The 27,840-nt window shown below is 34.8% G+C and overlaps 1 protein-coding gene across 4 annotated transcripts in view; it reads right to left on the reverse strand.

Annotated features, from left to right (window-relative positions):
* LOC150096419 (uncharacterized) overlaps window positions 1-27,840 on the reverse strand; it is a 74,368-nt gene that overhangs the window by 20,743 nt on the left and 25,785 nt on the right. For 2 of the 4 annotated variants that reach the window (XR_016549912.1, XM_090408848.1), the window contains exon 1: window positions 23,062-23,188. The exons of 1 other annotated variant lie outside the window; for it this stretch is intronic. The gene's annotated coding sequence lies outside the window, so the exon portion shown is untranslated. Of the gene's footprint in view, window positions 1-23,061; window positions 23,189-23,468; window positions 23,566-27,840 lie in introns of those variants that run through there. One more of the 4 variants, XM_090408849.1, reaches the window with a different exon arrangement.

Consider the following 27,840-nt stretch of genomic DNA (forward strand, 5'->3'; position numbering starts at 1 on the left):
GCTGACCTTAATTTACTATCCGAACTTAATACTAAGTTTAATCACATTTAAGAAAAGTGTTGATTACCCACAATATAACTGCAAATTAACAAGGAGCACAAAATTCACACGTCTGTACACAGTGCAGCGATACGACATCTGTGAACAGATATGTGAAAAATAAGTAAATAGGATTGATTAACATTTTTTTTTATCAATGTCGAATCATACTTTATTATCTGTCAAATAAATTATATAAATATGCATTCAGTTTATATAATACACATACAATTACAGTATGTATTGTATGTAATACAAATATTACATACAATACATAAATTTAAAAGGTTAGCTAATTTTTTGGAAAGGTTGTTGACAAAAGGAATCGTAATTGTACTGATGTATTGGACGTCATCACCTTGTCGATGTGGTATATCAGTAAAGAGAATCTTGTTATAGAGTCTTTTTGGGTAACCAATACATCAGTACAATTACGATTCCTTTTGTCAGCAACCTTTCCAAAAAATTAGCTAACCTTTTAAAACCACATAAGATCAGAGTGGCATTCAAACCAATTAACACTATTCGGAAATTTTTAAGATCACCGAAAGATCCTCACCCATTCTACAAGTACTCTGGAGTATATAACATACCTTGCTCATGTGGTATTAGTTACGTAGGTCCGACCTCTAGAAGCTTTGAAACGAGAAAGAAAGAACACATAGGATATGTCAGAAATAACAGACAAGACATTTCAGGCCTTTCATGCCACTTTGCCTCTACTAACCATCACATTTAGTGGGCTAAGAGCCTTATGCCATACATAGAAGATAACTACCATTCAAGAACCTTTAAAGAAGCAGCTACAGTCGCCCGTAAAACTGAAAACCTAAACAAGAATCAAGGTCTAATTTTACCAGAAATTTGGAAAACTTTTATCAGATCATTAAACATCAAAGAAATGAACTTTCATAACAATTACGTCATGAGCCATAACGAATAAATCACGTTAACGAGACATGCACATTGTGACGCACAATACCAATTTTTGTATGAATTAGAACCATCAGTTATAACCTAGTCTGTAACCTTCAGTTTGTATTCCCTGAGGATGCCAAAAGAAAAATTGGCGAAACATGTAGGAGAATAAAATAAAGCTACTTGACAAAGATTATATAAAAAAGGTGTAATAGTCTTATGAATAATTGTCAAGAAAAAATTCAACATAACTTACAATGATTCATTTTTTATTAAATAGATTATAATATTTTCTTGTTTCTTAGGGTGGCTTCTTCCTCGAAGCTTTGCAGAGCATATCTGAATAATGTTATCAGTATCTTCATTATTGTTATACACCTTACTGACTGTTTTGTTACACAATCTGCAGTCTTTGATTATAAGGATTAAGTGAAGATGAATGAGGTGGATTAATCCCACCTACTTCGAAGCTTCGGTTAGCGTTTATGAAGGGAGTGCGATTAAACTTCACTATTTATGTTGTTGTTACTGTTTATAGATGGGATGTATGCATTGGTTGCTGGTGATTTGTGATGTATATATAAGGTTAATGGTATATTAACTTTGTTGGTATATTTTCCAGAGTTCGTGTTTTAATATTCTTCAGTTTTCTGCGTGTTTCAAATTCCTTGGTAGGTTGTTGAGTAGCATGGGCACCTGATGTGATCCCTATACCTTTCAACAACGTATGAGTTGTTGAAGGGTATAGGGATGTAGAGAGTTGTTGTTGTAGGTCGTATTATACGATATGTGTCTCTGTTGTTTCGATAGGTGAGGTTGAAGTAATTCCCTATTAATGTTATGTAGTGTTTACAGATTTTTAATGCTCAGGATTCGGTGTATCGCCATGTGTTGGTCGGATATTGGTTTTTGTGTAATAACGTGTCCAAATCACTGTTGACACAATCTTCCTACGTAATATTTCTAATTTTGTTAGGTGGCTGTTTGGTGTGTTTTCATAGACTGTCATAGTATCTGTCTAAGGATTCGCAGACACCGTGATGTAGGAGGTTTTTTTTTTTTTTATGTTAGATGGAATAATGTCTTTTGTCTTTTACTTGGAAGAGTTTTGCTGCAATGATCCGGAATTTGCTATGTACGTATTCTATATGTTTTGTCCATTTAAGTTGGCAATCTATGTAGAGATTAAGGTATTTTGCACGTGATACAGGTTTGATTTCGGGACATTGGCAGGGTTTTTTTTTTTGTTGTTGTTGTTGTTAATGCAGCGGTATGTGTGACAGTCTATGACAGTGGTTCGGGGCGCATGATTCTTGGGTTGTGTATTATCAACATCTCGATTTTGGTGCCGTTGATTACAATTGCATTTTGGTAGAAGTATGTTGTGATTTCATTTAGGTCTTGTGCTTTGGAGAGAGCCGTGTTGATGTCTATGTGGATTGCTAGTATTGTGGTGTCATCTACGTACTGAAATATTTGACTTTTTATGGCCAGGTTATGAACATCGTTGATGCATAAGTTAATAGTGTGGGTAATAATATGGCGCCTTGAGGGACACCTTGTTTTTTTTTTTATATATATCCCAGCTGTGACATGTACCTATTTTTGTTACTTTTGTTCTGTTTGAGAGATAGTTCCTGAATCATGTATGCAGTGTTCCTCTTATACCTACTCAGCATAGTTTGGTGAGTAGTAGGTTATGTTTAAGTATTTATTTTGGTTAATGTCAAGCAGTATAAGGACGGAGTACTTGTTTTTTGTCGAGAGCTTTGTTTATTGCGTCGGCGATGTCTTCTAATAATGTGATGGTGCTTTTTGTTTTCTGAAAGCCGTATTGTTTTGTGAGATGATGTTGTGCTTCTGTAGATAGTTCTGTGGTGTGTGTTATTTTATCTAGAATTTTTGAAATGAACAGTAGGGTATCTATTGGTCTGTACTTCTGAGTATCGTTACTTTCAATTTTTTTTTTTTAAATTGGCGTAATTATTGCAGTTTTAATTGTTGTGGAATAATGCCAGTGTCGAATAGTATGTTCACGAGTCTCAAAAGTATTGGATTTATTTGTTCAAAGTGTGTTCTAAGGTGTTTGAATCATATTTTGTCTATTCCTGGAATGGCCTTTGGTTTTAGTTGTATGAGTGCTTCTTTCAGGTCCTGTTTTGTTACGAGTTTATTGTTGACTTTGTGTCGGTAAATTTTTGTTGATTGTTGGTAGACTGTCTTTTTTGAGTTGTGTGATATTGTTTGTGAACGCATAATTGAATGGGTCTGCTAGTTCCTATTGATTTGTCTTGACCAAAACTTTTTGCAATAAAATCTTGTGCTGAAGTTTTCTTTTTTCGAGTTCCTAATTCATTGAGTGTAGCCCATAGTTGCATCATGTTGTCGTTATATTCCGTGAATATTTGGAAGTAGTAGCGTCATTTTGCCCTATGAATTTTTCTAAGCATAATAATAATAATAATAATAATAATAATAATAATAATAATAATAATAATAATAATAATAATTATTATTATTATTATAATAATAATTATAATAATAATAATAGATGATCTAACCAAAGTGCAGTTATAGAATGATATATGGATATATGAATAGATTATCAAAAATTAGGCCCAATACAAGCGGCGCAAAGAAAGAGGAAGTGCCCAGAGCCGTGTAAGCTTGGGGTCCCACATCCTAGGAAAAATTATACATACACACTTGCCTAACAGTCCCTGAATATATGCCCATGATATATACATATTTTATCATAGACAGAAAATAAAAAAATAAAAAATAAATAAATATATATATATATATATATATATATATATATATATATATATATATATATATATATATATATATATATATATATATATATATATATATATATATATATATATATATATATATATATGAACACTGATGGTGTTAAAAACAAAACTTTAATAGATCTCACGACTAGTTTCGTCGGAAATCTGACTTCGTCAGGTGTAACAGCATAAAAATATATAAAAGCAGAAAGACCATAAAAGCACTGCATTTCTAATATAACGAAACATGACAATTAATTGTAAATAGACTTTAAATCGGAGACTAAGTTCTAGTTGAAGCGTCACTCGCTTGCGTACGTGTGAAATCGCGTATGTGCCAATATTGAATGGTGGAACTGTGAGAGTCTGGCAAACTGTATGTTGATATTCATGTGGGAGGTGTCAAGATCTATTTCTTTCGATTCCAGAATTCGTTTCTCTAGTTCGTCATAACATATGAGAAAGTTGGTTGTTAAATCTTAGTGCATTTGCTGCTGGAGACCTTCATCATTGGTGTTTGCAGAAAACAATACATGGCTGGACAGGGCACCAGCCCGAATTCTGTTGTAAGATATATCTCGCTGGTGTTTTCCTCTAAGCGCAGAAAGAATGATTTTTTCAGTCTGACCATAATACGGTTTATCGCAATCAGAAACAGTTCTGTAGACACAAGGAAACTGAAGACTGTGATGTTGTTCTTTCCGACGGCTTAAAATTGACTGGGGTTTGGGTAAAGTTGTTAAAATGGCTTGATGTTGTATTTCTTTAAGATTTTTGCCCAGTTTTGAGGACAGAGAACTAATATAAGGTAAGGAGATGCAGGCTTTGAAATTAGACATATCCTCATTTGGTGATTGATGGTAACGGTGAAAAAGAAGTCTGTTTATACTTTCCTCAGAGTATCCATTTTGTTTGAAGGTGTTTTAGTCATTTTTAAGCTTTGGTTCATCTAATAACAAGGATCTGGCCCGATGAGCAAGAGTAGAGATGATCCCAAATTTATGTGGTGGATAGTGGTGAGAGTCCGCATACAGATACCTGTCGTTATGCGTTGGTTTCCTAAAGATGGCGAATTCAATGTCTTCAGATGTCCTGGTTATTTTAATATCTAAAAAAGAAAGGGAACTGTACACTTCTAACTCTGAGGTAAATCTGATATTAGGATGTACGGCATTTAGGTTACGAAGAAATATTTGAAGGTTATCTCTGTCATGTTCCCAGATCAGGAAAGCATAACCTACATATCGTAGCCATACTTTTGGTTTCAACGAAGCAGAAGAAATAGCCTTTTCATCGAAATCTTGAAGAAAGATGTTCGCAAGCACCGGAGATAACAGGCTACCCATGGCTAATCCGGCATTTGGTTATAAATCATGCTTTCAAATTTAAAATAGCCCGTGTTGAAACAGTGAGATACTAATGCGAAGATCTTTTTTGGAAAACTTGTTTTTTAAAAGAGTAAGAGTATCTTGGATAGGTACATAGAGTACACAATGTTACAACCAAAATACAACATCAAAACTGACCTAACCCTTTTTTTTTTTTTTTTTAATCTGACGGCACGCTAAAACTAATTACCAAAATTCTATTCGTCGGGTATACTATAATTGTCGCACAACTGCAGGAACCCGTAGATACATACAGTGATGCATATCTGTAAAAACAGATATCAAATATATATTATACCAATAAAATCCGAAATTTTATTCACCCTTAACAATTCAGTTCGATGCAATTGACTTTGCAATAAACTCCTCATAGACTCATATGCAAAAAGTAGTTTTTTTACATCAAATTTTATTCCTTTATGTCAAAACCTTGCAACACACCTGCGAACTTTCGCGTCACAACGGTTGAAAATCGTTGATCTAAGAGATCAAAGGCATTAGGGCTTCCAGTATCCACCCACCTGCATCTCTGGTGGGTCTGTTTTCTAACATCCTAGCAATATTTTTTTTAAAGCCTTTCTTTTGATATTCTGATTCTAAGTAACATTCCGCCTGAGAATATCTCTGCTAATATATTCTATAGCGTTATTTTAAAAATAATATTTGAGAGGGGACTCAGAATATCTCAATTGTGACATAATCCTTATTCCAAGTCATAAAAAATGGCGACTTTTTTTGACATTGATAGTTTGCATTACATTGTTCATTTGTCTGGGCACTTAGTGAAGTATATAAGAATGAGTACATTTCCGATATCGTTATTTGAAATACATTGTTAGGATAGTGTACCTAATTTATTCCTACAATAAATTATTATTTTTTTTTTATGAACAACTAATTATGTTAACTACATTACTCGGTTTCAGTTGTGAGTCTTTTGATTTTTATTGGATATAAATTTTTGATACTTATTTAGTATCAAAAATTTATATCCAATGATATTTTAGCAGGGACTCTTCTTCTTCGTTTCTGCTTAAAATTGCAACATTTTATTTATTTATTTTTTTGTAAAATGCCGTTAATATAATATCCAGTGCGTAACCACGGTAGGCATGTTGAAAATGTAATATGGAGGATATCTTATACAGAATGATTCAAAGTTAATCCTCATTTTGCAGATTTTCTATTCCCACCCCCTTCTTGTCTCCTGGAACTCAATTTCACAAGTACTCTAAATTTCTACTGTTTTGAAAGCTTTCACAGACAGTATTCAAAATCTTTTACTTTTTACCCGTGCGTATAAAATTATTTGACAAAAGAAATAAGGCAATAATATTGCTGTACCATCAAAGCTTCCACTTCTGTAGTTTTTTTTTTTTTTTTTGCAATGTAAAATCAGCAGTCTTCTCAAATTATTGTAAGTTTTAGAAAGAAAATGCTACATTTTCGCCATGTAAAACAGTTTATATGAATACCACACAAAAGAAAGTTCACTAGTGTTATTTTTGTTTTTTTTCTTAAAAAATTCTAAATATTGCTACTTCAAATGCTGCTGGAGGATTAGCTAAAGGCTTAAGATACTCTTACTTGTATTGAGAAAGAAAGAGAGAGAGAGAACACTTTCCCTGAGGTCACATTAAATGCCTCACGTTGTAGTTTAGAATACATCAAGAAAGCCTTGTTTCAAGTATTTTTGTAATTTAATGTACAATATTGTACAACAAAATTCAAGTTTTGCAATTCAATCTACAATGTTATACAATACAATTCAAGTATTATTATTATTTTCTGTTGGTAATTACACTTATTTTTGGCTATTTATTTTGTTACAGTTAATAAATGTTTCCTTATATATAGAAATAGAGTAAAATACATTTCGGATAGTTTTCGTAGTTTATAATGAGTTACTGGTTTTAGTAATAAAGTAAGTTAGTTTGTGTATTTAGGTGTAACCAAAGGCCGTAGCCATACTGGTTATTAGAGAATTAATTCAGTTCGAAACAGTCACTGCGAGTCCAGTGACCGTATCTATGAGCAGGGCCGCGCCAACGCGAGGGTGTAAGGGGTACACCGCACCCGGGCCCCAACACTGATAGGGCGGCATTTTATGTAGCTAATATCTAATTTGGATTATACAATGCAGTATTAGGGGCGGCCGATAAATGTTTGTACCCGTGTGGCAAATACCTTTGGCGTGCTCCTGTCTATGAGGGCTCACCTTACACGATTTGATTTGATGTACATGTTAATATATTAGTCTCCTAAGTGTGAACTAGTTAGTATACTGGTAGCTTAATTGGATATGGTATGTGAGTTATAATGATCTCTTATACTATACGTTTAAAGTAATTGTCAACATTGTTTAGTCCCATGAGGTTGTCTCTCAATGTTTTACTGAATGCATAAGCTGAGGTTATAGATTTGATTTCATTTGGGAGCTTATTGTAGCTGCTTGTCGCTAGGTATTCGAAGGATTTATGAAAAATTTCTTTGTTTGCTTTGGGTACTACCAGAAGTACCCAAACTACTTCTGGTACTGTTCCGGCCGAAGCATAGTCTACATTATATACCAAGAAACTTTCAGCGTTCCTTTTTACGTATACCATAGAGATATAGTTTCTGTAGTGGGAGAATATCATGCTTGTAGAATATTATGAAAAACAGGTCGTTGGTTGAATGTGCGAAATTAGTAGTGATTATGGCTGTAATTCATAGCAAAGAGTGTTGTATTATCTCCACCCCAACAGGTGATGGCATATTGCAGTGAGGAGTTTACTCAGGAACAGTATAAGCATCTTAAGAATGCTGCATTTACAAATTTTTTAACATAATATATTCTATTAATTATAAACTTAAACTTATTTGTTAAGAAAGTGGTGTGGGAGATCCACTTTATATTGCTATCGATATGAAGGCCAAAATATTTGGCTGATTTTGATTTTTTTGATTAAGCTATAGTTACAATTTAGGATGTCATAATTTTCTTCCTGCCATTTTATGGTTATATCGTGATCTAGTTTTTCTGTTAACGTGAAGTACATATATCTCGTTTTATCGGTAGTGTTAAGTCCGTTATTGCTAAACCATTTATTTAGTTTTAACATATCACTATTAATCCGATTTTTTGATCTTCAAGGGTTGTTTCGGTGTATATTATTGTCGTGTCGTCGACGAAGGATATAATTTTGCCAAAAAGTTTGTATTTACATAAATCATTAATATATATTAAAAATAGGATGGGTCCTAGTAGACCCTTGCGGGACTCCGTATTTTATTATATTTGTTGCGCTATTGAATGTGCCGTAGCTGGTAATTGTTTTCTATTATTCAGACAGGATCTGAACCAATCATTAGTAATTCCTCTGGCGCCGTATTTGGACATTTTCAGTAGCAATAGGTCATGATGGATACAGTCGAATGCCTTAGATATATCAAGAAAAAACGGCTGCTGTATGATTCCTTTATTTATTCCACTACAGACCGTTTTATGAAACTCCAATAGCGCTTTTCCGGTGTTTTTCTAGATCTAAACCCATATTGATTAGCTGCGTAAAAGCATATTGTATTTAGATAGCTTTTAAGTGTTTTTTTATTAGAATTTCAATAACCTTTGAGACTGTAGATAGTATAGATATCGGTCTGTAATTTTCGATTTCATTTCTGTTACCTCCTTTAAATAGCGGTACAACTGAAGCAGTCTTTATGTGCTCTATAAATTTACCGTGTTCAAAGGATTTATTAATGATATTTGTAAAGAACTGTAATTTGTATTTCATGATAATGTTTGGTTTTTTGACATTTATATTGTCACTTCCCATTTTTTAATCCGATTACTACACTCTTTACCTCTTCTTCGTTTACTGCGTGTAGATACATGGAATTCTTAATCCATGGAAGTTGACTGAAGTACTTTGTCCTTTCTGCTTGACATCACCGATGTTAAGTACATCGGTGATGTCATTCCCCTCTGGGAATTCGCGAGTTTTCGTGCTTTGTGTTTTGAATTGTTGAGTAGCAGACATCCTAACACTCACTCCTAATAATTTCTTAAGTTATAATGATCAGATTCACTTTTTTATCGAAAAATTAAGAATTATTTGATACAATTATATTTAAAAAAAAGGATTCGAATTATTTAAAAGAAAAGACGCATGTGTTACATAATAATTTATATTTTATGGGGAGGGTGATAGACCTATTCAATCTAGTGAATTTGCTGCCACTCTCAATACACAACAAAAATGCTACAAAAAAGTCAAAACGACTTAGGGTAAGATAAAAAAAATTGCCGCCCCAGGGCGGATCTCCCTCCCGTAGCTACGCCACTGATGCAATCTGTAGATATTTCAGAGGACTAATTTTAAAAATCGTTCGCAAATCAACTTACCAACATAATTCTTTGGAGAATTTTAGTGTAAAATAGTAGCGAATGTTTAGTTACTTCAACAACGCCACGTATCTAAACTAGAAGAAAATGTCGGTCATATCTGCTGATGTTAGAACTCTTACATAAATATTTTTTTCTGGCATGATTTCTCTGTCAGTTATAACAGAATAATTTATGTATTCTCCCATGTTATGAGCAGTTATTTCTTCTTTGTACTACAAGAAAAAAACAGATAATAACTTAATCAAAAGAGGTAGTATTTTCTTATTCATTGGGCCAATTTATATTGTTCTTTCTTTGTGTTTTGAAAAGAAAGTGCAAATGATTATTTTGTTACCATTTTCTATCTTTTCAAAACAAAGAGAAAGAACAATGTCAATTTACCCAATGAAAAAGAAAATACTACATATTTTTCTTCTGTTGTTATCTGTTTTTTTTTTTTTCTTGTAGTACAACGAAATCACTCTTATAATCATATCAGACTGGTATTTTAGGATTTTTCTCCCACACGAGAAAAATAAATAAGTCAATATTACTGGTAAATCTGTAGAACTTTATTGTAACGGAAATTTAATTGCGAACTTTGTTGCTTTGTAATAAAAAAATATTATTAGTGCTACTTTGAAAATTTCTAATCTGTGGCACAAACTGCTATGAAAATTTAATAGACAAAATTTCACTTTTGGCAAACACTATTCTTATTTACTAGAAACAATTTTATAATAGGCAAATTTCATAAACAGTTGCATTAAGCGGGATTGTGGTACACAGGATGTTCAAAAATTAATAACTAAAACATCTCAAAGAATGATTTAACCTACTATTGAGAATTGTTTGAAATATTGTTAAGGTATCAAATTTGGAACCCATATCAAAGCTGTATGTTGGCAAGGGGAAAATGTTCACCTTATTATTTATATATTTTATTTTATTATTTATTTTTTTATCTTTGGGTGAAATAATTCACTTTTTAATTGTAGCATCTTTTCCCGATTGATAAAAATTTATATTTCATGGAAAACAGAATTTGAATATTATGAGATAACATGAACATATTCTGATGACGTTTACTCTGAAGGTATTCGGAAAATTGCATGTTTTAATAATAACTTTTTCTTTCTTTCTCATTAGAAATAAAAATTTGATAACAACCGTAATAGTTAGTCTTATTTTATTCGTTCTTCTTGAGGGAATGTGAATAGTAGAATATTATATTATTGTTATGCAACTATTGTTATTATCACTATACTCTTATAACAGAATACACTTTACATTATGATAAAACAATAAGTTTTCTAATATAAATGGATACGTATTTAAAAAGTCCCTTCATCCCACATTTAGTAAAATGTTACTATTACTACTAACAACAATAATAATACTATTTTCTATGTTCTATATTCTTAAAATAGCCATCGTTTATCCTTTGAAGTAATGTAAAATTTGAAGCCTGATTGTTCTTGGACAAACAGTGGAAACTATTCCAAGTGATACCTTTGCATTCAATAGTTATGGAAAACTGAGGATTTCATAGCTCATTCAGAAAACTTTACTTTATTAAGAACTGTGGCCATCAGATTTCAGAAACAATAGAAAAATTATCGCAGTTTCATTCCTTATCAGAAATTAGGTTTCTTTTCCATGAAAACAAAAATTTTCCCGCGAACATCCCAAATAAGAGATACATGGTCCAAATTATAGGCCTCTACAACAGACGCGTGAGGAGAGTGCAACAGTTTTTTTTCTTGGTAAACCTGTCTTTAAAACTTATGTAGTACTATGAGAACCTTCATGAGGACGTTTCAGCTTAAAATAAGTTAGATAGTCTAATACGAAGATAATGGTTTTTCCCTACCACGAAGTCCGGTTTTTCAGCAAACAGATAAAGCACTGGAAAAAAAAAACATACACTGTGTGTGTTCGAGCTCATACTTGCCTCATAATTGTTTCTGCCAAACGGTAATTCCAATCAAAACAATCACGGCCTTAGTCTACTCACTCATGTTACTGATTGAGAGAGCTAAGCTTGGGTAACTAACTGGAGAGGTTTGCTGCTTTTTTTATTTTATTTTTTTATCAAATGGCTGCTGATTAGAATCTTCAATACTGGCACGAATGCTTATGAATATTTTTAGTGGGTAAATGAATTGTTCTATAAGTAGCATAGTACATGGCCATCATTACCCAGTTTATTAAAGGCTTGAAAAAAACACGTTTATTCTTATATCTGATGTTAATTACATATAGCATTAACGTGTTATAGATTTTCAAACTTTTGTGGTTGTGAATATAGAAAAATAGAAAAGCGTTTGCAATTGTCTCATGTGTCCTGAGGACCCTCCCTATTTTTATTTTATTCCCTAAAAAATATACCATAAACGACTACGAAAGGAACTATATATTATTCTGTGTTATAAACACAACTTAAACAAATTCCTCTTCAAGAGAAGCTGGAATCATTACACTCTGTATTTGTAATCATTACACTCTGCCGTCCCTCAATCAATACTTGTAATCCAGCAAAGGACTGTCTTGATAACAAAGGGAGGGAATATTTTTGTTTTCATACTGTTCAAAATTTATATATCTTGAACAGTATGGATTGGCCTAAAACAAGGATGGATGCACAAAGCACTTTTACATTATGTGCCATTAGTTAGATTCACCAACTGCAGCGAACCTCACCATCTACACCAAGGCCATCTACTGACCACTAGTGTTTTCATAATCACAAACATTTATGCCCATGGGATTCGAACCCGCTGCCTTTTGGCTGGAGAGCAGATATGCTAACCGCTCGGCCAACCACGCCGGCAAATTATCTCACATCTGATTTTTTATTTATTTTTAAAACAGACATTATATCTCTGTGCAGTGTTTATTTATTTATTATTATTATTATTATTATTATTTGACACCTTCAGGGAGTCCAAAGACTCATCGAGAGAGTGCATCTGCTCTACAACTCTGTCTCCACCACTGAATCCTCCAACTGCAAATACACCAACGCCATCCACCGCCTGCCCCCCCCCCCCCACCACTACTATTTCCACAGACAATCACAAACATCCGTGCCCACAGCGGAATTCGAACCCGCAGTCCTTTGGCTGGAGAGCGGATACGCTACCCACTCGGCCAACCATGCCGGCAAAAAAAAAAAAAAAAGGGCACGGAACACACTCTTACACTAGTGTGATTTTTCTACAGCTATCTAAAAATTCTTGATCCTGTGCAATTAGGTGGATCACTAGTCTATCTTTCGGCAATTTGCCCTGCTCTTTTATTACTATTATTACGTGACACCTCCAGGGAGTCCAAAACTCATCCAGGGAAAGAATCTACTCTAAAACTATCTGTCTCCACAACACTCAAATCCACCAATTACAACTAACCGCAACTACACCAACTCCATCTACCGTTCCGCCACCACAACTACTATTTCCACAGATAATCACAAACATTCATGCCTACGCCGGGATTTAAACGAGCAATCTTTTGTCTGGAGAGCGGATACGCTAACCGCTCGGCCAACCAGGCCGAAAAATTGTCCCCTATCTGATTTTTTAAGAAGACATGATATTTGCGTGCAGTGTTTATTTATTTATTTTCATTTTGTGTGTGTGTGTGTGTGTGTGTGTGTGTGTGTGTGTGTGTGTGTGTGTGTGTGTGTGTGTGTGTGTGTGTGTGTGTGTGTGTGTGTGCGTGCGTGCGTGCGTGCGTGCGTGTGTGTGTGTGTGTGGTTCGTAAAGTTTCGAGAAATAGAGTAAGCATCATTCAACTACAGAAGTCTAGATGGAATGTCAGTTATCCTGCTTGCTGAAGAAGGATCATAAACTTGTAGCAATGCTTTGACGATTTCTATTATGATATCTACATGCCATAGCAGACATATCTTTTCTTGTACAAGAGGAACCCATCCAAATAATAAAAACCAAAATATCTCCAAACAATTTTTTTTAGTAATATTTTTTACGCTGTTTCCTCATTACAGAGTAAACTGATAGCGACTGATCGCACCTCTGGACTCCTCCCATAGTGTCGGCTGTGCTGTGTATTATTAATGGTTGAAGAGAATGGGAGGTGGGGGTTAATTGTTTCCCAAATTCAACCATGAAAGAAAGGCAGAAGAAGAAAACTTTAAAGTAAGGATGCGATTCGGGTAAGCGGATGCTTATTTCGCTGTTTTTTACAAAAAACCGATTCTGAATCGCTGCAGAACGAAACCACTGTTTCGCACAAATTAGCAAAAGTTCTAAGAAAATACAATATCAGAACCTTGTTTATTCCACTTCCAAAGATCTGTTCCTTAATTAGCCACCCAAAACCTTGTCATCATCAACTCAAATACCCTGGTGTATATAAAATATTATGTGACTGCGATATTCCTTATTTCGGGCAGACAGACAAATCTGTCGAAATGCGTATGGAAGAACACATGAGAGACATTACTTACAAGAGACAGCGAGCGAGTGCATTATCAAGTCATATCCTTTCTCGGCTAATCCTAATGATGATAACCAAAGTCACAAAGTCTGCTGGGAAAAATCTACTAACATCTTCCGTTGCAGTGACGAAATAGAGAGAAAAATTGTGGAATCTAGAGGAATCATCTTCAATCCTGTTCATCTAAATAACAACTTAAGCTACAACCTCCCAGATAGTCGTTCAGCTGTAATCATGTACTGGCGTTCACGTGATGCAGCAAACACGCACTCACCCAACAATGCAATAAACGAAAGAACAGCTTCAAATACAACTACAACGTTTTCATGCTAATTATGTATAAAGACTGTCTGTGTTGTTCATAGTGTTTTAACCCTCAATGTTTAGTGTTTTTTCTTTTATAATGTCACCTGAAGAAGGCTGTTACAGGCCGAAACTAATAGTGTGTTTATATTAAAACCTTTTTACTTAAATCTCGGTTCTAGTCATTTAATTCTTCATAAAACTATGTATGTTAACCAAGTCAATGATCATTCTGTCATATATATATATATATATATATATATATATATTTTTTTTTTTTGCTAATATATATATATATATATATATTAGCAAAGAACCTAGCAAAGTGGGCACTATCATATGCATACTACACAAACAAATAGTTTAATAGCCAGAAAATGAACTGCATTGCCTTTAAAATTTTAAAAAGCACTTTTTATTTTTTTTTCTGAAAAAGTACAAAAATATATATATATTTTTTTATATTGAAATTTTTTTTTTCTAATGGGAGGGGAATTAGAATTTTCCTTTTGATTGAAAGTTATATAAAGATCAGGAAAACGTCTTTCCATTAGAAGCACACTAAATACAGCATGTCAAACTACCGTTTTTGTTTACAGTTTGTTCTGATAAATATTTCTCCTCGCTTTGAGAATCTTCTAATAGCTAACTTATTTTATTTGCTTGTGAGAAAGACATTATGCCGAAAATGTTATTTACTACTTTTTATTTATTATTTTCATTTTTGTTTTAAACTGATGTAACCAAAAAGCTTTAATGATTATGTTTTATTTTAACAATAACGCCAGAATCAATTATAGGCCTGAGATAGTGCCTTCGGGCCATAATCCTTCGATTATGGCCCGAAGTAATATTTATCAGAACAAACTGTAAGTTATTATTATTACAGTAATAACAGTCTTATGACAGACTTATTTGCTTTATAACAATCCGCTTACACAACACTTTTTAATTATAACAAGCCCATTTATAACGGGGGGGGGGGAGTTCTGATGAATATCCAGAACAAAAACCACTTAATTTTATATCTTCTTAATCATAAAAAAAAAAAAAATATATTATTACAATTTGATGAAACACGGGGGATTAAAAGGATTTATCACATGTTCTTTCTGGTGATTATATGTTACTTTAATAACATTATTATTCTAGGTGTTTATCAAAACATTCCAGCTTCCCAATCGTACAATGCAAGCGTCGCTCATATGGCGGTTTTAGCAAAAAGCTGCTCCCATAAAACAATCGCTGCGCTTTTTCGTGGCTGTTTATTTACAACGTTCGTTGCTCCTTACATATCTTTGTGTTTTGGTGTTCCAGTGACTGTGAATTATAAATTGTTTATACTGTACTTATTATATTATTTTATAGTTGTTAATAATGTCATAGCTTGATAAAATTCCAAGTATAGTTGCCATTACTTCCAGAGAAAAGAAGTAGCGTAATAAGAATAAAATGATTAAATTTGCTGCCGATGGTGTATCGCAGAGAGGCCGTAGGCTAAACTTATCTCGCACTACTGTTGATACATTTGTTAAAAATAAAGTTAAAGTTCTTCGTCAAGTGAAAAGTGCAACACTAGTTAATACTACTGATATCCGTAAACGTGATAAACTTATTGTTGAAATGGGAAAACTTTTAATGTGGTAGATTGGTGTCTAAACAGGTCGGTATGCTCCTTTAAGCCATGCGATTCAGAACAAATTTTAGCTTTCCGGAAATTATCCTAAATATTTCTTTTGCGTAACTGACGAAAACAAATGCTTTGTTTACGTATTTTACGCACATATATGACTAGTTGAAACGTTATGTAGCCATTACAGCATCCTGCAAGTGATAAGAAAAGGCAGTGATTCACTATACGACAAAATTCGCTTTACGGGGATGGTCTGGAACCTAACGTGTCCTACGACTAGATATGCATGTTTTATTATTATTTTTAGACCTCCCTGGAGTCATCGACTTTTATCGGGAGGCCGTCCATTACACACACACCTCATCATACCGTGGCTTGAATGTATTCACTGTCTCACACCCACTATATTTTCAGGCAATGCATTCCAACCACCCTCAACTTACCACGAAAAACCCCCAGTTCTTACCCATTTGCTCACGACCTTTTTATACAACGTGCGGGGATGACTTCTTGTTCTACCCTGTCTTCTCCACCCATTCTATGAAAAATCTGATACTCATTAATCCAATAATTACCCCTTAATAACTTTATAATATCCCTCGATGACGCCCCTCCCACCCTCATCCTTCTATCCACTAGACTCTACAATGGAATTCCAGCGAAACCGCCTTAGTCAATCGTCTCTGAATCCTTTACAACAGATGTTCATCGTTTTGAAACAATAAGAAAGGAAATCTTAGCACAACAATCCATACGCAGTCTGAATAAAGCCTTATAAAATGAAGTCATTACATCTTTATGCCTATATATCAGTGTTCTCGGCATCACTGACATAATGCGCTCTGCTATCCTCACAGTTTTAGCAAGATATCTCCCTACCATCCTATATTCTGCTATCATCCTTTATATGTGCCTACCAAACTTTTAAACCTTATGAGGGTGTGCTGAAAATCAATAATCACCGTGAATGGATTGAGGTAGAATCCCTAAGTTACATATTATTGTACATATTCCCCATGAAGTGTTATACACTTGTTACAAGGTAGCTGCAACATTTGCATTCCTCTGAGTAAAAACGTTTTTCCCCTTGTTGCATAAACCAGTCCTCAGCTGCAGATATCACTTCATCATCAGTGCTAATTTTTGTTCCTTTCAAATGTTTTTTTAAATTTGGGAATAGGAAATAGTCAGATGAGCCAGTCTGGCGAATATGGTGGGTGGAGCAGACATTTAAAGCCCAAACTGAGCATCGACTGCTGGGTTTCTTGAGCAGTGTGAGCAGTTGCGTCATTCTGCAAAAGCAACATGCTTCTGCTTAGTTTCCGGAGACGTTTTTTGTTCAGTACGTCCGTCAATTCATTCAGTGCTCCTGATTAGACTGATGCTGTAAGAGTTTCACCTTTTTCGAGGTACTTGGTATGGATTATACCATCCATATCTCAAAAGACAATGGCAATAACCTTCCCTGCTGACTTTTGGGTTCAAAACATTTTTGGCGGTGGGGAACCTTTGTCTCTATTCCACTGTCTATTGTATGTTCTTGGATCAAAGTGACGAAGCCTAAACAGTCACAATAGGAGTCAAAAATTTGTACCTGATTTCTCAAGATGAAGAAATATTTAATTATACTACTTTCTTTTTTTTTTTTATTTTGGAATTTGGCTACTTCGATATTAGGCAATGCTATTGACGCGTGTTGAGCATATTGCCCACAAGGCGCTTTTTTTTTGGCAGCATATATAGGTGCGTACATAGAATTCAGGAGTTCTCTTTCCATATGCCCTATTATAATTACCTGTAGGTCATATGCTGAATTTCGATTTGAAATGGAATTGTTATTGTTTTTTTTTTTTTTTTTTTTTGGAAAATATTGTCTTAGGATGACAGTGTAATGTGTACTTTTTTAAGTCAGAAGTCGATTGTTGGTTTATGATGAAATGTTTGAAAAAGCGGTTAACTATTTTGACATTCCAGAGCAGTTGTTGCCATCAGTCTGTTTTGTGACGACATTAGTAGTTTTCCTTTTTTTTTTTTTTTTTTTTTTTTTTTTTTTTTTTTTTTACCCCTTAAGTATTGAGATGCAGAACAATAGCAAGATATTGCATATCTCAGTATAGACTCACCTAGGATTTCTACATGATTTTCTTCGTATTAGAAGGTAATATGTCTTGTAAGAAGTGCAATTCAATGAGTAATATCCGCATTTTTTTAAATTTATTTTATATAATTAATATGCGTGTTCCATCGCAAATTGTAGTCTAACTGCAGGCCGAAGTATTTGGAGTTTTTAACTTCCTGGGTTGAAGGGCAATGACAGGTTTTTGTTTTCTTTGCGCGATGCGAAGTACGACATTTCATTGATTTATGACAGAGATCTGTATGCATTCGAGATCTCTAAATATTATGAGTTCAGATTTGTTGTTATTTATTACAAGATATTGCGCATGAGCCTGTCAATGATTATACTGAAGTCGGTTTGTTAATCTGTAATATCATTGATGGGTCGTTTTGTATTGATATGAAGAGTGTCTTCTGCATACTGGTAGATTTCACGGTGTAGCTGTAGATTGCATTAGTCGTTTACAAAAATATTGAAAAAGCATGACAATAGGATTGCCCCATTTGGAATGCCACAATTAATCTCAGTTCTCTTACTGCAGATGATTTATTTTTTTAATGTTAGTTCAGTTTTTTCAAAAAAATCTTTAATCCAGTTGTGGTGGTTTCCGCTTATGTCTACCGCTTGAGATTTTTTAAAAAAATAATTGTCTGTTATATTATGTTAAAAGCTTTAGAGAAGTCAAGAGAAAGTGCAAATACGAAGTGGATTTTTTGTCCAGGGATGAGTTTATTATATCAAAAAGATACTGGTTCCTTTATTTTCACGAAATCCGTATTGAATGTTGGGTATTATTTCAAAATTTTCTAGATATGCTGATATTTTTTCAACCACTATTCTTTCCATGATGTTTTCTATTACTCACAGTGAGGATATAGGTTTGTAATTGTTAATTTCAGGGATTTTTATTTATTTCTTATTTAGTCTTATTTCTTTTGTCTGGATTGTGTTGGTGTTTGTTTTTCTAAGATTGGATATAGTTGGACTTAAATTTGTCCGCTGATTGCTTGATACACTCTTTGGCAAAGTCCTGGATAACAGTCGTTGAGGCAAGGGGGACAGTATTTTAATGAGTGCTTCGTTTATTTTTGTCCATGCACCTTTAATTTAATTTTATTTTATTGGTGTAATAAATGACATTTAATATTTAATTCAGCGTATTTCTCATTGCAGTTTTGCTTCTGTATTCTCTATATTCGCATTTTAATCACTCGTTACATTTCATCTGGTGTCATAATGTTTTTATTTTCCCTTTGGCAGTTTCTTGTATACACTAGACATGGCGATATGAAGAAAGTGTCTGCAAATGTTCCGGATAACCGGATTGAATTATAGGTTGCCATGGGGTTCTCCTAATTACTCATCAACAATGTTATTATCTATTACTTTTTTAAAGTGGTTTGATCTGAGTAAAGAATTGGAGTTTTTTTCTCCAGAACTGGAATGTGTATTGATGTATTCTTCTTCTTCTACAGCTTCTCCCACTTAAGTGGGGTCACTGTTTGTTATGAGTCTCCTCCACACCTTCCTGTCTTGGGTTGTTACCACATCCAAGTTCTTCATCTTCAAGTCCTCTTCTACCAGCTCCCTCCATCTCTTCTTTGGCCGCCCACGCTTCCGCCTTCCTTGCACATCCATCTGCATGACCCTTCTTCCCACATATTCGTCCTCCCTCCTCATCACATGACCAAACCATCTCAACCTTGCCTCCTGTATTTTCGCTCCTAAGTTCGTAACTTTCACTGTTCACCTGACATAGTCATTTCTCAGATGATCCTTTCTGGTCACACCGCACATCCACCTAAGCATTCTCATCTCTGCTACTTCCATCCTGCTAATGTTATTTTTCCTCATGGCCACAGTTTCTATAGCATATGTCATACCTCACTACTGTCCTATAAATTTTGCCTTTCAGATTGATCGGCACCCTCTTATCGCATAACACTCCAGCCATCTCCCTCCAGTTCCTCCAACCTGCTTGTATCCTGCATCCCACTTCCTTCTCAGCTCCTCCATCTTCTTCCACTGTTGAACCTAAGTATCTAAAGTCTCTCACCTTCCTGATGACATTTCCTTCCAGCTCCAGATCTGTCTCCTGGCCACCGCCCACTGCGCAACACATATACTCTGTCTTACTTCTGCTCAGTCTCATACCTCTCTCTTCCAGTACTTTTCTCCATCTTTCCAGTTTAGTTTCCGCTTCTTCTCTTGAATCTACACACAGCAAGATGTCATCTGCATACAACATTGTCCAAGGTGCATCTTCTCTCACCTCCTCTGTTACCACCTCCATCACAATATTAAACAGAAACGGACTTAATGCTGACCCTTGATGCAAGCCAACTGTTACTTGAAAACTTTCTGTCTGTCCCAAACAGGTCCGAACACTTGTCTTCACATTTCTGTACATTTCCCGCACCAACCTGACATATTTCTCTGGCACCTTCTTCTCCCTCAGACATCTCCAGACTTCTTGCCTTGGCACTCTATCGTATGCTTTCTCCAGATCAATAAATACCAGATGTAGCTCCCTTTGTTTCTCTCGATATTTTTCCATCATCTGTCGTAACCCAAAGATAGTATCTGTTGTTGATCTACCAGGCATGAAGCCAAATTGTTCCTTTGCAATTTCCACCTCCTCCCTCAATCTACCATCAAGAACCTTTTCTAGGATCTTCATTGTGTGGGACATCAACTTTATTCCTCTGTAATTTTTACAGTCTTGTGCATCCCCTTTACCCTTGTATATGGGAACAAGAGTACTCTCCCTCCATTCCTCAGGTATATTTTCCTGTTGGCAAACTTTCATGAACAGGTCCCACAGCAGGTCAATGCCCTCTTCCTCCAGTGCCTTCCATGTCTCCACTGGAATTCTGTCGGGGCTCACCACTTTTCCATTCCTCATCCTCTTCATGGCCTCCGTCACTTCCATTCTACTGATGTTCTGCACCATCCCCTCAGAAGGCTGCCCATCTCCTCTGTGAGTCCTTGCATTTTCCTCATTCAAAAGTCCCTCAAAGTATATTTTCCATCTGTTTCTTATGTCCACATCCCTCCATAATACTCTTCCTTCAGCATCTTTGATCTGCCTCACATGTAAGATGTCCTTAGCTGCTTTATTTCTACATTTCCCTAGTTGGTAAATTTTTCTCTGTCCTTCCTTTGTTTCTAATTGATCACACAAATCTTGATATGCCATGGCCTTCGCCTGTGCCACAACTCTCTTGGCTTCTTGCTTTCTCTCTTTGTACACCTCACTGTCCTCTTCCACTCTTGACTCATCTCACTTCTGCTTTGCCTTCCTCTTAGCTGTCACTGCCACTTGTACATCATTATTCCACCACCAACCCTCCTTCTGCTCTGGTTTTGGTTTGATGTATGGTTTTGCTTTTTCCATGGTCTGCTAGTTTTGCTTTAGTTGTGGATAAAATTGTTTTCTCTGATATGAACTTTAATATGGTCTACACAGGACTATGCTGTTTTCGTTTATCATTTTCTCTCTGCTATGAGAAAAAATGGCTGCCGTTAAGCCAAATTTGTATAACATATCTAAATAATTTTTTGTTATGCTGATTCGGTGTTTAGGACGTTAATGTTCATCTCCTTAATAACTATAGGTGAATTAAGATTGTTGTTTATTTTTAATAGCTAGATTTCTAGTTTAGAACCGTTTAGAATTTCCATCTGATGGCTATAAATGAAGTTCAGTATTAAACGGTGTCAGTTAATGCAGTTCTCTAGCTTTAGGGAAATGTTTTCGCTGTATGAAATTTCATTTTTACCTAACAGTGAATAGTTATATAATGCATGCACTAATAGCACCTTTGATTTTTTCACGAAAATAACTGATCATTGGAAAGCTGTTTATGTTGTACGGTGGAAGGTTCTCGTCTGCTAGCGGAGTTTCTGTTAATATTATAGTGCCCATTTATATATGTATATATTTTTGTCTATGTTCACTGAGTTATGTCTGAAATAATCGCCAATATTTTTTAACGATAAGTATATTAATATGTAGTATGGTAAAACTATTCTTTTGTGATGGACACTTTAGGTGATGTATCAGTTTTCTTCGTGCATAGTTCTGATTTCAGCTATAACATTTGTAGTTCTTGTTTAGTTTTCTTTCCTAGAAAGATACAGCAGATTTCTGACAGCGCCTTAAGAATATGCGGTGTGACCTTTTCCTCTGCTCCATTTGTGTTTCCGTAAGTGATTTCATATTTTCTTTCATTTCTTTCACAGAGTTTAGGACTTCTTGCATGCTAACAATATTAAATTTTAAAAATTTAAGTCACTAATTGATCTTTTGTTACTTGTTAAGCATGCTGAGGAATTCTTTTGGTGTTTCAATTTCTTTTGCAGTTGATTGCCTCAGTTCTCCAAGAAGGGATCGCATTATATTTAATTCTTCAGGAGATTAAATCTATTAAATGAGGTATTTTGGATGGGTGGTTTTTATTCAGTGTATTATTGGCACTGATTTGTGTCCTAATCTGATTTGTTTTAGATTAGGACACAAATCTAAAGCAAATTAGCTATACAGCACCACTAAGACTTCACTTTCCATGTATTCTCAGATACCCCGGAGCGATCAAAGTGCAAGTTGTCCTTACAGTCAAGACATTGAACGTAGTTGCCATTAATCGGTCGGTTCTTATCACAGCGGCTCTATAAGTACTTCCTTCCTTTTGGCAGGAATATTTGTACTTTGATTATGACGGCCTTGTAGTGAAAGAATTTTAACAGAATAAAACGTAATTGAACTAAAATCAGTAAGTCATACATAAATTAGTTGTCCTTAGTCCACATATCCCTGCGAAACTTCTGCCAAGCAGAAAAGGAACAATGGATCGGAGGTCGCGTATGCGTTCATTTCGAAGGTCACCTCTTAAACGTTGTATGCACAATAAGACAAAGGAAGTTTCCATCACAAGGATCGAAGGATATTCATAAAATCACAAGTTTGCATTTAAATCCTCAATGTTTTTATTAAAAAAATAAAAATAAAATAGCTGAACTAGGCTTACCTTAAGTTACTATCCCAACTAAATACGATAATTCACATTTAATAAAAGTGTTGATGATTCGTAATATAACTGCAAATTAACAAGGAGCACAAATTTCACACGTCTGTTCACAGTGGATGGAATCGACACCTGTGAACAGATATATGAAACAATAAAAACAGTAATGAAAAACTATTAAAATAATAATCATGTTAAAATAATAATAATGATAAATAACAAATAAAATACCTAATATAAATAAGAAAATAAATAAAAAATCACCTCTTAAACCTTGTATGGACAATAAGACAAAGGAACTTTCCATCACAAGAATCGAAGGCCATTCATAAAATCACAACTTTTCATTTAAATTCTGAATGTTTTATAATAATAATAATAATAATAATAAAATGTTAAACTTGGTTTACCTTAAGTTACTGTCCAAAGTTAATGCTGCAGTGAAATTTAACAAAAGTCTTGATCATTCACGATATACTCTAAATTATCAAAAACCACAAGATTCACAAGTCTGTTTACAGTGGAGTGAAGCGACACCTGAGAACAGACGTTTGAAATAATACTAACCATTAATAATAATATTGTTATTAAAATAAAATAATAACAAATATTAATAAGATTAATATTAATAATATTAATAAAATGGCCTTTTTTGGTTTTGTATGAGTTTGTTAAGTTGCTTAAATCGTCATAACCCTTAAAGGATCAGTTTGTATGTTGTATATATATTCCACTAACTTCAGCAATCCTCAGCAAATCTCATAATGCATATTGTTCTTGTTAACTTATTGTCAAACAGTTTACTGTATACATATTACAGTTTAACTTAATTCGTTTTCTCATTATTGTTCTAAGTGCTCTAATATATTGTCTTTAGCTATGACTATTGACTACGTTTTTCTAACTAAGACGCCTACACCGAGTGAGTGGCAAAAAATTATCATCACAGGTATGAATGACGGATAAATGAAAATGGACCTCAGCCACAGTGCCTATTACTTACGAAAATTAAAAAACAAAAAATCAAATTATATTCGATTTCTAAATTCATTTCTATGCAGTGTTTTTAAAATAAAATGACGACTGTTGAATTTTTAGTGTCACGTGTCACTAAAAAGATTAATAGTAAAAATCTCGAGCATCTATTAAAAAAAAATCCAAGTGACCATAGATTAAAAAAGTATATACGGATACAGTATTGCATTTATCAGAAATATGGCACAAAAATTGAACTATTACAATAATAAAATAAATCGAAAAGTAAGCTCATTGGAACATAATAAAGGAAATCCTTAAATAAAGAGCCATTGCGGCTGCAGTCATTCAGAATTTTGTCAAACATGATTTAGGCAACGAGCGAAGAAATTTAATTACACGTTCAATGCACTAATAAGAGATTAGGAGTTTTGGGGAAACTATATTGCGATCATCGACCTTGCTCAGGGACAACACAAGACCCTTTAATTCCCTTAGGCTATGCACCCGCAAAAGTATTAAACCTGTAGTACACTGGAATTAAACTGTCGGTACGAACTAAGATTTTTTTTTTCTGTTTTAATATATTTTTACGTAATGGAAATCCTTTTCTAGAGACCAAACATGGAACTTTTTCAAGCCACCTGAGGTCTTCAATAAACGAGCTGTTGTCTCAGAGCGAGAGACATAAAATTCCAACTAAAGACAATCTCAAACATTTTCAAGCAACGCGGGATGATTCATACCACAGCCTCGTGGGTGAAAGGTGGATAAGCAAACTACTCTCCAAGAAAAAAAAAAAAAAAAAGTATAGCGAGTGGGTAATGTATAGGATTTCTGTCTCAGGAACTGCTGGAATGAAATTCCCTTGAAATGTTTTAATTTTTTTTTTTTTGTTTGTTTGGAGTTTGGGGAAAAATAAGTCCTTTCATAAATTTAAATTTACATATCTCAGGCAAATTTACATATCTAAAATCAGTATTGCACAATGATTAAAATTTTATTAGGAATTAATGAAACTATTCAACGACTACAATAAATATAATGTTGTTAATTATTTTAAACGTCTATTTATGTGTCCTTTATAAACACACAGGAAAAAATTTCCTGTGTTCTGATCTAATGGGATTCTGATCGAAACGTACATAATTATAAACTTGATGAACGTAAAGAGTCACACATATAGGTAAGAGTAAAATTGCTGGAACATGATTGTGGAAGTCTGAGGTGTGTGTTTAATACATTTGTATCATTCTGTATTCTCCTTTACAGGTACAGCCGTGGATCGCAAAGGTGACGTTATCGATACCAAAAGGTTTTTTTTTTTTTTTTTTTCCGAGGACATGGACATTCCTTGTGAGATGTGGCAAAGTTTGTTGGGGTGTCTGAATCCATAATCATTATTGTCCATTTACAGTGGAAGAAGTATTGAAGCCATCATCATATGTGGAGCATCCACGGTAGAAGCTCAACAACTGCTTCAACAGCACAATGCTGGACCCAGTACACCTGTTTCAGTACGAACACTATGGAGAGAACAACATGGGTTAGGCATTTTCAGTCATGTTGCCCGGATACGTCCTAACTGTTCAGAAGAAAATTCGCCTTGCTTTGCAAAACAGCATCGTCACTGGACCGTTGACTAGTGGAGACGAATAATATCGTCTGACGAATCCAGTTTCTGCTAGTATTCTAATGATAGCTGCTCCAGGGTCATGCAGAAGGCTGCAGGAGCATTTAACCCCGAATATATCCAAAGAGCTATGCAAAAAGCAGGAGGCAATGTCATGTTTTGGGATTGTATTTCAGGTGCTGGAGTAGGCCCATTCGCTGAGATATCTAATCACATGAAATCCATGGATTACCTGACACTTTTAAATAATGAAGTATTGCCATTTCTCCAGTTTTTGGAACAACGAAACATAGTGGATAATGAGTTTCAAGATGATACCTCTCATGTCCATCGAGCTACAGTTCTCCTGGATTGGTTTGCAGAATATGAGAAAGGCATTCCATATCTGAATTGGCCAGCAAATTCACCTGACCTGAATATCATTGAAAAAATCTGGGACATGTTAGAAAAGAACATAAACAAAAGACATCAATACCCAGAAAATTCGACAGAAATAAGCAGTCTGTTAAGCATGGGGAAATTGACTTGATATGCATGTGAGAATGAGTCATATTGACAGCATACCAGAAAAATATCCAAGCTTTAATTAAAGCAGGTGGTGATATATCTCCATATTAAGGAATCAAGTTTGCATTCCATAATTAATTCTCAACGTGTTTATATAATACAATACTATTATTATATGACTACTATTAATTCATTTCGTATGGTGATTCAACGGCCATGACCCCCTTTTATGGGGAGATATGGAACCACCTCAACCGCCCCCCTATTTTCAACCAAGCTCAGGAACGGCATAGCTGACAATTCAGACCTATGGCTGGAGGATTGTCTTAAGTATTCCTAACTATATCCGTGTGTGTTCACGGGGCAGGTTTGCCTGCTTGAGGGATGAAAAACCCCAGATAAACTTTGGAAAAAATCCTGCTGTCACACGCCCAAGACCGGCTAACTTGGCTATGGCTGAGGAAAATCCTTAAGCTCCTCACGTCGTCGACGGGAATCGAACCTAGGACACACCTTCCCAAGCATATGGTTGCGAAGCGCATAGCCACAAGGCTAACCCCACGGACATGACTAATATGATTATAATCAAGTGCTATGAAATACTTAATAGATATATCGCTTACACTTAGTCGATCTCATGCGCAGAAATCCTTAAATTCGCCTTTTATTAGTGCTTTAATTAGGTTTGACTGGATTGGCAGCTTTTAAAATTTGAATCTAATCACAGAAGGCAGAAACGTAAAGGGAGACAGAGCAAGAGAAAGTTAAAAAAAAAAAAAACCCTCTTAATCCTTCAGTATGTCAGAAAGTTAACTTCAGGCATTTTTGATTATATATTTTAATCATTTAGTAATGAAATTTATTCATGATGAATTTAACTTTCTAACATAGGACTGCGACGGTATTTGGAGGATTTTTTGCCCTTTTTAGATTTCTGCTGGTGTATGTGATGAAGATATATATATTTACATCGACACATAATGAACACCTGTAGCAGTAGAGAAATCTGGACAGGGAATTCTAGTACATTCTCCAGCCAAAATATTAGCAGCTAATTTACAATGAATGGCAAATAATTCATAAGATGTCCATTCGCCGAAAAACCTACCTACTCTGTCAGATTATACTAATTGCCTTTCAAATGTCAAGCCCAACAGCTTATTTTTCTTCAAGCATTAGAAGGCGAAGGAACTTGTCCAGAGGTCAATCCAGAGTTTAGGGGCGTATCACTTGATTAACACCATCAGGATCAGAAGCCGTTTTCGTCCAGATTAGTCAAGATTCTTCTGACATTTTGTGGTGGAAACAAAGAAGATTTCTAAATAGTTGGAGGTGATTTATCTCGGGCATTTATGCAGGCATGGAAGAGAAGAATAATTCCATTGCTCTACTAGTACTACTACTAGGTGGTATTACAGTGCATTAAGCACCTGGGTCTGTCTCAGGATAGCCTTCCATTCTTCACGATTCTGTGTCTTGCACCTCCAGTTCTTTACTCTCATTTTCTTTAATTCATCCTCCACATCATCAAGTTATCTCCTTTTAGGTCGTCCACTAGGTCTAGATCAACCCTGCCCAGACATGAAGACTTTTTTTACGGCTCTGTCATCCCTCATTCGCTGTAAATGTTCTATTCACCTGAGTCTTCTCACCTTTATTTCAGTAAT

The sequence above is a fragment of the Typopeltis vanoorti genome, chromosome 19 (genome assembly GCF_054136105.1).
Source record: "Typopeltis vanoorti isolate ZY-2024b chromosome 19, IOZ_Tvanoo_1.0, whole genome shotgun sequence".
NCBI lineage: Eukaryota > Metazoa > Arthropoda > Arachnida > Uropygi > Thelyphonidae > Typopeltis > Typopeltis vanoorti.